The sequence below is a fragment of the Medicago sativa genome, chromosome 5, assembly GCF_051527215.1.
Source record: "Medicago sativa cultivar Bolivia chromosome 5, Bolivia_mono, whole genome shotgun sequence".
NCBI classification, from domain to species: domain Eukaryota; kingdom Viridiplantae; phylum Streptophyta; class Magnoliopsida; order Fabales; family Fabaceae; genus Medicago; species Medicago sativa.
Genome location: NC_140753.1, coordinates 33,589,637 through 33,598,758, shown reverse-complemented (window position 1 = coordinate 33,598,758; position 9,122 = coordinate 33,589,637). Strand labels below are relative to the sequence as shown.

Here is a 9,122-nt window from a genome sequence, read left to right as displayed (position 1 = left end):
TTTTTCCATGCATTTATCGAAGGGCTTAGACAAATGGAACTTGTAAACATTACAGGTATGGGGAAGACTAAGTCCTACAAGTTCAAGGAAGTGGATTTGGCAAGTTTGAGAGATATGGCACTCACCCCTAATGAAGTGGTTTGGCTCACTCCCGCTTCTAGAGTCAAAGAAATTATCTTAGGTGGTGGGAAGTTTCTTAATGTACCTCTTCTTGGTACCCGGGGTGGAATCAACTATAACCCGGAGCTTGCCTTGCGACAATTTGGTTTCCCGATGAAAGAGAAGCCTATCTATCTTGCTACATCTCCTTACTTCTTCCATTACTCTAATGCTCCCACGGGAATAAGAGAGGATTTCATAGAGGCTTGGTCCAAACTTCGGAGGAAAGAGGTGAAGCATATGGGTGTGAGGTCCGGTATTGCTCATGAGGCCTATACTCAGTGGGTGATAAACCAAGCTGCAAAGATTGGTATGCCTTACCCCGCCATGAGATATGTGTCTGCATCCATTCCAGCCATGCCTTTGCCACTACTACCACCTACTTGATAGAGCCAAACCGCAAGCGCACGGCCTATCGAAGTAATAGTAGTAAGTAGAGTATCGTTCCGCTAGGGAGTTGTGAATTCAATTAACTTTTAGATAATGATTAGAAGAGAAGAAAGATTATGAAATAGGGGGTTAATTGCTAAAGATAAATAACAATAATAATAAAAGAGCCTTGGGATTATTAGTTTATCATAATAACAAACCCTTCACTAGACAAGACTTAAACATCTAATTTCATGGTTTACACCTTAATTTCTAAAGACCGGTTTCCCTTAGCCCCTCACCTTTCCGATGAAAGTCCGGTGAGAGTTTACTTCTAGTAACCAAGCCTATTTCACTGACATGATTACTAGAAGATGCATAGAGGATTGAAACTACTCTTTGTCTCAATAATTGCAAAGACTATTTCACTGTTTTGCAATTATTGTCTAGATTCACTTGTTCCAACATCAAAGCTCCGCTCTCGCTTTATGAATTGATGTTTGGGATGATGGATTAACGATTATCAAACCCTCCGCTTTCGCTTCCACAGTTTGATAATTGTTAATCCACGTTAAGACGGTGAATCTAGATTAGAAATTAGGGTTACATAGAAATTAGGGTTTAAGCTTGGTTTGTTTAGGATTATGTCATTAGACTTACCAACAATCCCAAGACAAAGAAGTGTCTACTCACTAACGTTCATTGTAGACATGGGGGAAGAAGAGAGAAAGCAATAAAGTAAAACAACAATAATATAAAAGTGAACTTTTATTCCAAGAACAAAAGATGAATGTTTATGATGGAGTGCTACTCTATTTATAGCTTTACAATTGACTTAGAAACTAAGCTACTATAAGGGCAAAATAGTAAAGCTGCAACGGAGTAACTTGGGCTTGAAGAAAAGCAGCAAAAGTGGTCCTGGAGGGTGGCACGGCCGTGCCACATGTTGGCACGGGCCGTGCCAAGCTTCTGACTTGGTAGAGACATATTTTTGTCTCGTATCTTCGTATTCTTGTATTGTATTTGCTCCAGTCCTCTTTCTTTTGCTCCAAGACACCTTCCACCATATATTCGTTCCTAAAATATAATAAAAGACAATTTAAAGTAAAATATTCTAAAAGGAAATAAAATGCAATAAAATCAAATCAAATCTTAAATAAAACTAAACTAAATAAAGCAATAAAATAGACTATCTATGACTCATCAAACTCCCCCACACTTGAATCTTTGCTTGTCCTCAAGCAAAAGGCAACAGACATAGCAGCAACAAAAGATTTGATTATGGCAATATTAAGAACAAATGTCTCAAAAGAAAGGCTTTGCTTCAAGTACACTAATTACAACTTCAAACACTTCTCATGAACCTATTCTACCCAACATCAAGTCTCAAGTGAGTGTGTGTGTGCAGTCCAACCCTTTTCTTGCTCCTGTATAAGACAGATATTATGAGGAATAGGTTCTATCCTTAATGCTAAAGTAACCGAGAAAAGTCCTTTCTTCATTTCATATAAGAGTGATGGGAATTTAAGTTAAAATTAAATTAAATTAACAATTAAGCACAAAGGGGCTGCAGATGCTTAGGGGCTATCTATCCTCGTAGGAAGTCTTCTCGGATGTAATTGTCCTTTCCCCCTAGATTCAAAATCACCCTAAGCAGTGCTGCAAAATTATTATTTGTTTCATCTCCACGTAGGAAGTCTTTTTGGATGTAATTGTCCTTTCCCCCTAGCATTGATGAATTTGTTTCACTTTAAGTTCAAATCAGGGAGTCACCACCACAATTAGGAAGTTAGGGATTATCCTTTCCCCCACATGTTGGTGCCATTCTCCCGCCCCATTTTAACTTTAACAATTAAGCATATAACAATTAAGAACATTTGATTATTTTCCCACACAAACTTATATTACTTTTACTCTGAAGACTTTAAAGGGTCTAAGTTAACACTAAAGATAGAACGTGCTCCTTAAAATACCTATTTATACACTTGCTCAAAGATTGCAACTGGGTGCTTTTCTCATTGGAGATTTTCACAATAAAACAAGATATGGGTATAGCAAGAACACAAGAAACACAAGAAATTACTTTCATGTACAAGAAACAACCTTTAAAGAAGAGACAAAACAAAAATTTTTATGCCATATTTTACATTAAAAACAAGCTACTAATCATGCCTCTTGCTATAAAAACAAAACAAAAGAATAAAGTTCAAGGGAGTTTGGACACTACGACTCTAGACACTTTATTAGGCCCCCCCACACTTAGGAGAAGCATTGTCCTCAATGATTCAAAAGAAAAAATAAAAGAAGAAGAAGAAAAAGAGGAAGGAGAAGAAGCAAAAGAAGAAGAAGGAGTAGAAGTAGAAGAAGAGGAGGAAGAAGAAAGAGTAAAGGAAGAGGAAAGCTCACAATTTTATTGAAGTTCATAAAGTAGACCTTTGGAGGTGAAGGTGTTGTATCATGTTTCAGAGCATTTGATTGTTTTCTTCATTTATTCGATTGCTCCTTTGGACATTGGTTCTTTCAACACCTTGTCTTTGTTGCTCGGTGCTTTATTCTTTGAACTTTGGTTTGCATCCATGCCCGCCGTTCATCATTATAGCTTCCACCGGCTTCTTGTTCATGGTGCAAGTTTGCACCTACCTCCTCTTCATTACCATCATCATCACGATCATTATGTACCTGTGGGTTAGTACCAACATAAAGCAAATTTTCCACCACCTCCGGATTAGTTATGTCCGGATTAGGTAAAATAATCAAACAATAAGCTCTAATAATTCTCCATTCATATTGGTAATTGTGAGTAGGTTCATGGGTTCTGAGGACAAAGTATTTATAGTATATAAGTCTAGACAAAAGTTTCCCTCTATCCTCTTGATCCCTTGATTCACACTCACCCCAAACTTCCTAGCAAGAAAAGTGATGATTCCACCTACCATTATATCACCCTTATCATCCGGTTTCTTTTTAACAATTGAAACAAGATAATCAAGCAAATAATAGCAAATGTTAATATGATGGTTATAAAGCATAGCCCACAACATAAACAGCTCTCATCATTCCCTACCTCTTTCCTACTCTATACGGTGCAAGCCATAACCCTTTGAAGGTACCTAAGCACAGGGTTGTGTTATTCAACAGCCTAATCACATATGCATCTATTTCTAGTCTATCCATAGCATTAACATCAAGGTACCTGTAAGGAGAAATAGTTCTAGAGATTAGAGATTTATACCTATTCCTTTGCTCGGGATCCTTGAATTTGATCCTATGATTGCGGGCTGTTGATTGCTTCTTGCACCACTTCCAGGAGTCTTCAATCTCCTTACCTTTCCTCTTGGATGCCATTGACCTTAGTTTTGATTTTTGGTTGTTTTGGGTGAAAAGGGTTGGTTTAGTGATGATATTTGGGTTTAAGTGAGGTTTAGAGAGTTATGGAGAAAGGATGAAAGATGGTATTTTGAATAAGGAAAAAAAAAATAGAAAAAAAATAAATTTTTTTTTTTTCAAATTTTTTTTTTTTTTGCTGAAAGGTTGGCACGGCCGTGCCAATATTGGCACGGGCCGTGCCAAGCTTCTGGTAAGAAAACAAATTTTTTTTTTTTTTTTCAAATTTTTTTTTTTTTTTTTGATTTTTTTTTTTTTTTTTTTTTTGGTTTCTGGTCAACGGCTTCAACTTTCTTTCACTTTTTTGCATCATATTTGGACAAATACCTACAAAATAAATTAAAATAACACAAAACAAACAAAAATAAAAGCAATAAAAATCATGGGTTGCCTCCCACGTAGCGCTTGTTTAGAGTCACTAGCTTGACGGTTAGAAGGTGGTTTATCTATCCTATACCCAATCTCTCAGAAAGGGATAATGGCAACAAACTAACATGCTCTCCCAAATCACACATGGCTTTCTCAAATGTTTTATATCCTATGACACAAGGTATGGAAAATCTCTCTGGATCCTTAAGTTTAGGTGGCAATTTGTTTGGAAGTATTTCAATAATATTCATAAACTGCTCATCTAACTTGGACTCATCAAACCCTTGTGTTAATGGAATTTCATGCTCATGAGATGGTGAAACGAATGGCTTTTCATTCTCTCCTATGACTTTCTCACTTTGAGGCTCATCACTCCCTATCTCTCCTTCATTGTTCTTAATTTTCACAACGGGGTCCTCTAATTGTTTACCATCCCTAAGAGTAATAGCACTTATATGGTTTTTGGGGTTGGTTTCGGTTTGGTCTAGGAGGACTTCGGAGGATTGTGAGGAAGTAGCCACCTGTTGGGGTACTTGAGAAGTCTGAGTCTCATGCATCTTACTGTGAGTAACTATGGAGTCTTCTGTTGATGTAAGTTTGGCAATAGAGTCCTTCAAAAATTCAGTTTGATTTTCAAGCTCTTGGAGCTGCTCGGATTGATTTATACAAAAATTTTCTAAAAAAAGTTCCAAGCTGGATTTTTGAGGGACTCTTTGGTTGTTTGCATAACTGGGTGGTGTTGTTTGTTGTCCAAAAAGATTTTGAGGGGTTTGAAAAAAAATTTGGTTATTTTTAAACCCTTGATTATATTGAGCATGGTTTACTTGCTTAGGACTTCTAACAACACTACCTAGTTCGCAATCAATGCCAAAATGGCCAAATACACCACAAATTTCACAAGAAGGAGATGCAGAAGAAGAAGAGATGACACTAACATTTATTTTTTCAAATTTTTGGGTTAATGCATCAATCTTAACGGCAAGGTGATCATAGTTAGAGACTTCATACATACCTGCCTCCTTTTTAGAGGGTGAAGAATTAGTGATGGCTCTCTCGTCGGTCCACTTGTAATGATTTTGAGCCATGTCTTCAATCAAGGCGTATGCTTCTGTGTAATTCTTGTTCATTAAAGCTCCACCTGCAGCTGCATCAACATAAATTTTTGTGGTATACAAAAGACCATTATAAAAAATGTGAATAATAAGCCAATTCTTTAAACCATGATGGGGACAAAGTCTAAGCATTTCTTTGAAACGCTCCCATGCATCGTAAAGAGATTCTCCATCTTTTTGAGTGAATTGTGTGATTTGAATCCTTAATTGGACGGTTTTAGCATAGGGAAAGAATCGGGCAAGAAAAACTTGGTTCATTTGTTGCCATGAAAAGATAGAACCAATTTCCAATGAATGAAACCAAGCACTAGCTCTACCCCCTAAGGAGAAAGGAAAGAGGTGCAGCCTTACGGCCTCTTGGTTTGCATTCAAGGTTCCACTGAGTCTTAAAAAGGTTGAAATATGAAAATTCGGATCCTCAGTGGGTGATCCGAAAAATTGATTTTGCTGCACTAAGTGAACAAGTGCAGGTTCTATTTCAAAATTGTCTTCAACCGTTGGGTACACAATAGCATCATATGACTCATTTGAAGATGGGATTGCATACTCTTTGAGAGAGCGTTCCTTAGTCATATCGTTATTATCTTCCCAAGAAGTTAAAGTAAAAAGAAGAAATAGAGAAAGAAAGAAATAAAATAAAATAAAATAAAATAAGATAAAACAAAAGATTTTTTTTTTTTAAAATAAAAGTAAAATAATAATAAAAGAGGAAATAATATATATATTATATATATATATATATATATGTTTTTTTTTTTTTGAAAGAAATATAAAAAGAAACACAATAAAATAAAATAGGATAAAATAACGGAAAAGATTTTTTTTTTTTTTCAGAAAGAAATATAAAATAAAATAAAATAACGAAAAAAAGTTTTTTTTTTTTTTTTCAGTCTAATCGTTAAAAAAAAAGTTAATCAAATTGCAACAACTCCCCGGCAACGGCGCCAAAAACTTGATAGAGCCAAACCGCAAGCGCACGGCCTATCGAAGTAATAGTAGTAAGTAGAGTATCGTTCCGCTAGGGAGTTGTGAATTCAATTAACTTTTAGATAATGATTAGAAGAGAAGAAAGATTATGAAATAGGGGGTTAATTGCTAAAGATAAATAACAATAATAATAAAAGAGCCTTGGGATTATTAGTTTATCATAATAACAAACCCTTCACTAGACAAGACTTAAACATCTAATTTCATGGTTTACACCTTAATTTCTAAAGACCGGTTTCCCTTAGCCCCTCACCTTTCCGATGAAAGTCCGGTGAGAGTTTACTTCTAGTAACCAAGCCTATTTCACTGACATGATTACTAGAAGATGCATAGAGGATTGAAACTACTCTTTGTCTCAATAATTGCAAAGACTATTTCACTGTTTTGCAATTATTGTCTAGATTCACTTGTTCCAACATCAAAGCTCCGCTCTCGCTTTATGAATTGATGTTTGGGATGATGGATTAACGATTATCAAACCCTCCGCTTTCGCTTCCACAGTTTGATAATTGTTAATCCACGTTAAAACGGTGAATCTAGATTAGAAATTAGGGTTACATAGAAATTAGGGTTTAAGCTTGGTTTGTTTAGGATTATGTCATTAGACTTACCAACAATCCCAAGACAAAGAAGTGTCTACTCACTAACGTTCATTGTAGACATGGGGGAAGAAGAGAGAAAGCAATAAAGTAAAACAACAATAATATAAAAGTGAACTTTTATTCCAAGAACAAAAGATGAATGTTTATGATGGAGTGCTACTCTATTTATAGCTTTACAATTGACTTAGAAACTAAGCTACTATAAGGGCAAAATAGTAAAGCTGCAACGGAGTAACTTGGGCTTGAAGAAAAGCAGCAAAAGTGGTCCTGGAGGGTGGCACGGCCGTGCCACATGTTGGCACGGGCCGTGCCAAGCTTCTGACTTGGTAGAGACATATTTTTGTCTCGTATCTTCGTATTCTTGTATTGTATTTGCTCCAGTCCTCTTTCTTTTGCTCCAAGACACCTTCCACCATATATTCGTTCCTAAAATATAATAAAAGACAATTTAAAGTAAAATATTCTAAAAGGAAATAAAATGCAATAAAATCAAATCAAATCTTAAATAAAACTAAACTAAATAAAGCAATAAAATAGACTATCTATGACTCATCACTACTCAGGAGATGTATCAGGAGAATCTAGCTATGGAGAGCCGAGAGAAGCATCAGTGGAAGACTAGATACTATGAGGCTGAGAATTTGATCATGACTTTGGATGGGAAAGATGAACAGAAGACTCACGAGGTTTTGACATTGAAGAAAGAGTTGGCTAAATCTAGGAAAGAAATTGAAGAAAAGGATAAGTTGCTTATGAGGGATTCCAAGAGGGCTAGGGGTGCCCGTAACTTCTATGCCCGATACTGCAGTTATGAGTATGAGTCTGAGTCTGAGGATGATGCTTCCACTTCCTATGCTTGAGGATTTCTATTTCCTGTTGTTATTTCCAGTTGTTATTGTTTTTTACGTTTCAAATTCTATCCCTTGGCTTAGTATTTCAAAGGGAGTTATCTTGTAAGCCATGGTGATGTTTGAGTGTTTCCGTTTGTTTAAGTAATGTTTACAAATTTCTAATTTGTCTAAAACCCTTCGATAACGCAAAAAGAGTCTTTTTTGCATATGCATTTACACATCTCATGCATCATATGCATTCATTGGTCACAAAAGACTTCCCTCGTGTTCATTACCTCCTGGTTTTTCCGCCGCAGTCTGAAAAGTGGCTCGTGCTCGTAAGGTTTACCAACCAGATAGATTTCATCAAACAAGATTGTACAAGATAAGAAACATGGCTAACTTTGAAGAAGAAAATGCTCAGCTCCGTGCCGAATTGGCTACTATGAAAGAAGATTTGGCTAAGGCTCATGACATTATGTCCACTCTAATGGCTGCACAAGAACAACCAGCCACATCTGTTCCGGCTTCTACTGAAACGATGCCATTTATCCCACTGTCTGCTGTGGTTTCTGATGCTCGGTTTGTTATGCCCAATGGACGCCCTTATGGACTCTCAGCTTTCTATGCTCCCAATACTGCGGCTGGTATTTCTGGTATTGGCAATCAAGGACATATTCCTGTGACGACTTTTGCTTCTACACCTACCTCTATGCCTCAAGTGACTACTGTTGTTACCGATCCTGTTGTACACACTGTGCAATAGATAATTGATGTTGACACTCCGCGTGGACAAGACCCTATAATGGAGGCTATGAGAAGACAGTTAAAAGAGTTAGCTGCAGAGCTTCGTGAGGTCAAAGCTAGCCGTGGGAACGGTGTTTCTGCTAAGGCTCGTAATCTATGCCTGGTATCCCGATTTGAGGTTCCTAAGAAGTTCAAAGTGCCAGATTTTGACAAATACAATGGAACTTCTTGTCCACATAGCCATGTCATTCGGTACGTCCGAAAAATGGCCAACTACGCAGATAATGATGCGCTGATGATCCACTGCTTCCAAGATAGCTTGATGGAAGATGCGGCAGACTGGTACACTGGTTTAAGCAAAGACAATATCCATACTTTTGAGGAACTCGCTGCTGCTTTTGAAAATCATTATGAGTTCAACACCCGCTTGAAGCCGAATAGAGATTCTCTTAAGTCTTTATCTCAGAAGACAGATGAAACCTTCCGTGAATATGCTCAGAGATGGAGAGGGGCAGCCGCCCGTGTTTCTCCTCGGCTTGATGAGGAAGAACTGACACAGACAT

At 37.0% G+C, this 9,122-nt stretch overlaps 1 non-coding gene across 1 annotated transcript; it reads left to right on the top strand.

Moving 5' to 3' along the window:
- Positions 1–5,496: 5,496 nt before the first annotated feature.
- On the top strand, positions 5,497–5,603 carry LOC146921919 (small nucleolar RNA R71). The gene has a single exon (XR_015012967.1). It is a non-coding gene; the product is annotated as a small nucleolar RNA R71 (small nucleolar RNA).
- The last annotated feature ends 3,519 nt before the right edge of the window (positions 5,604–9,122 follow it).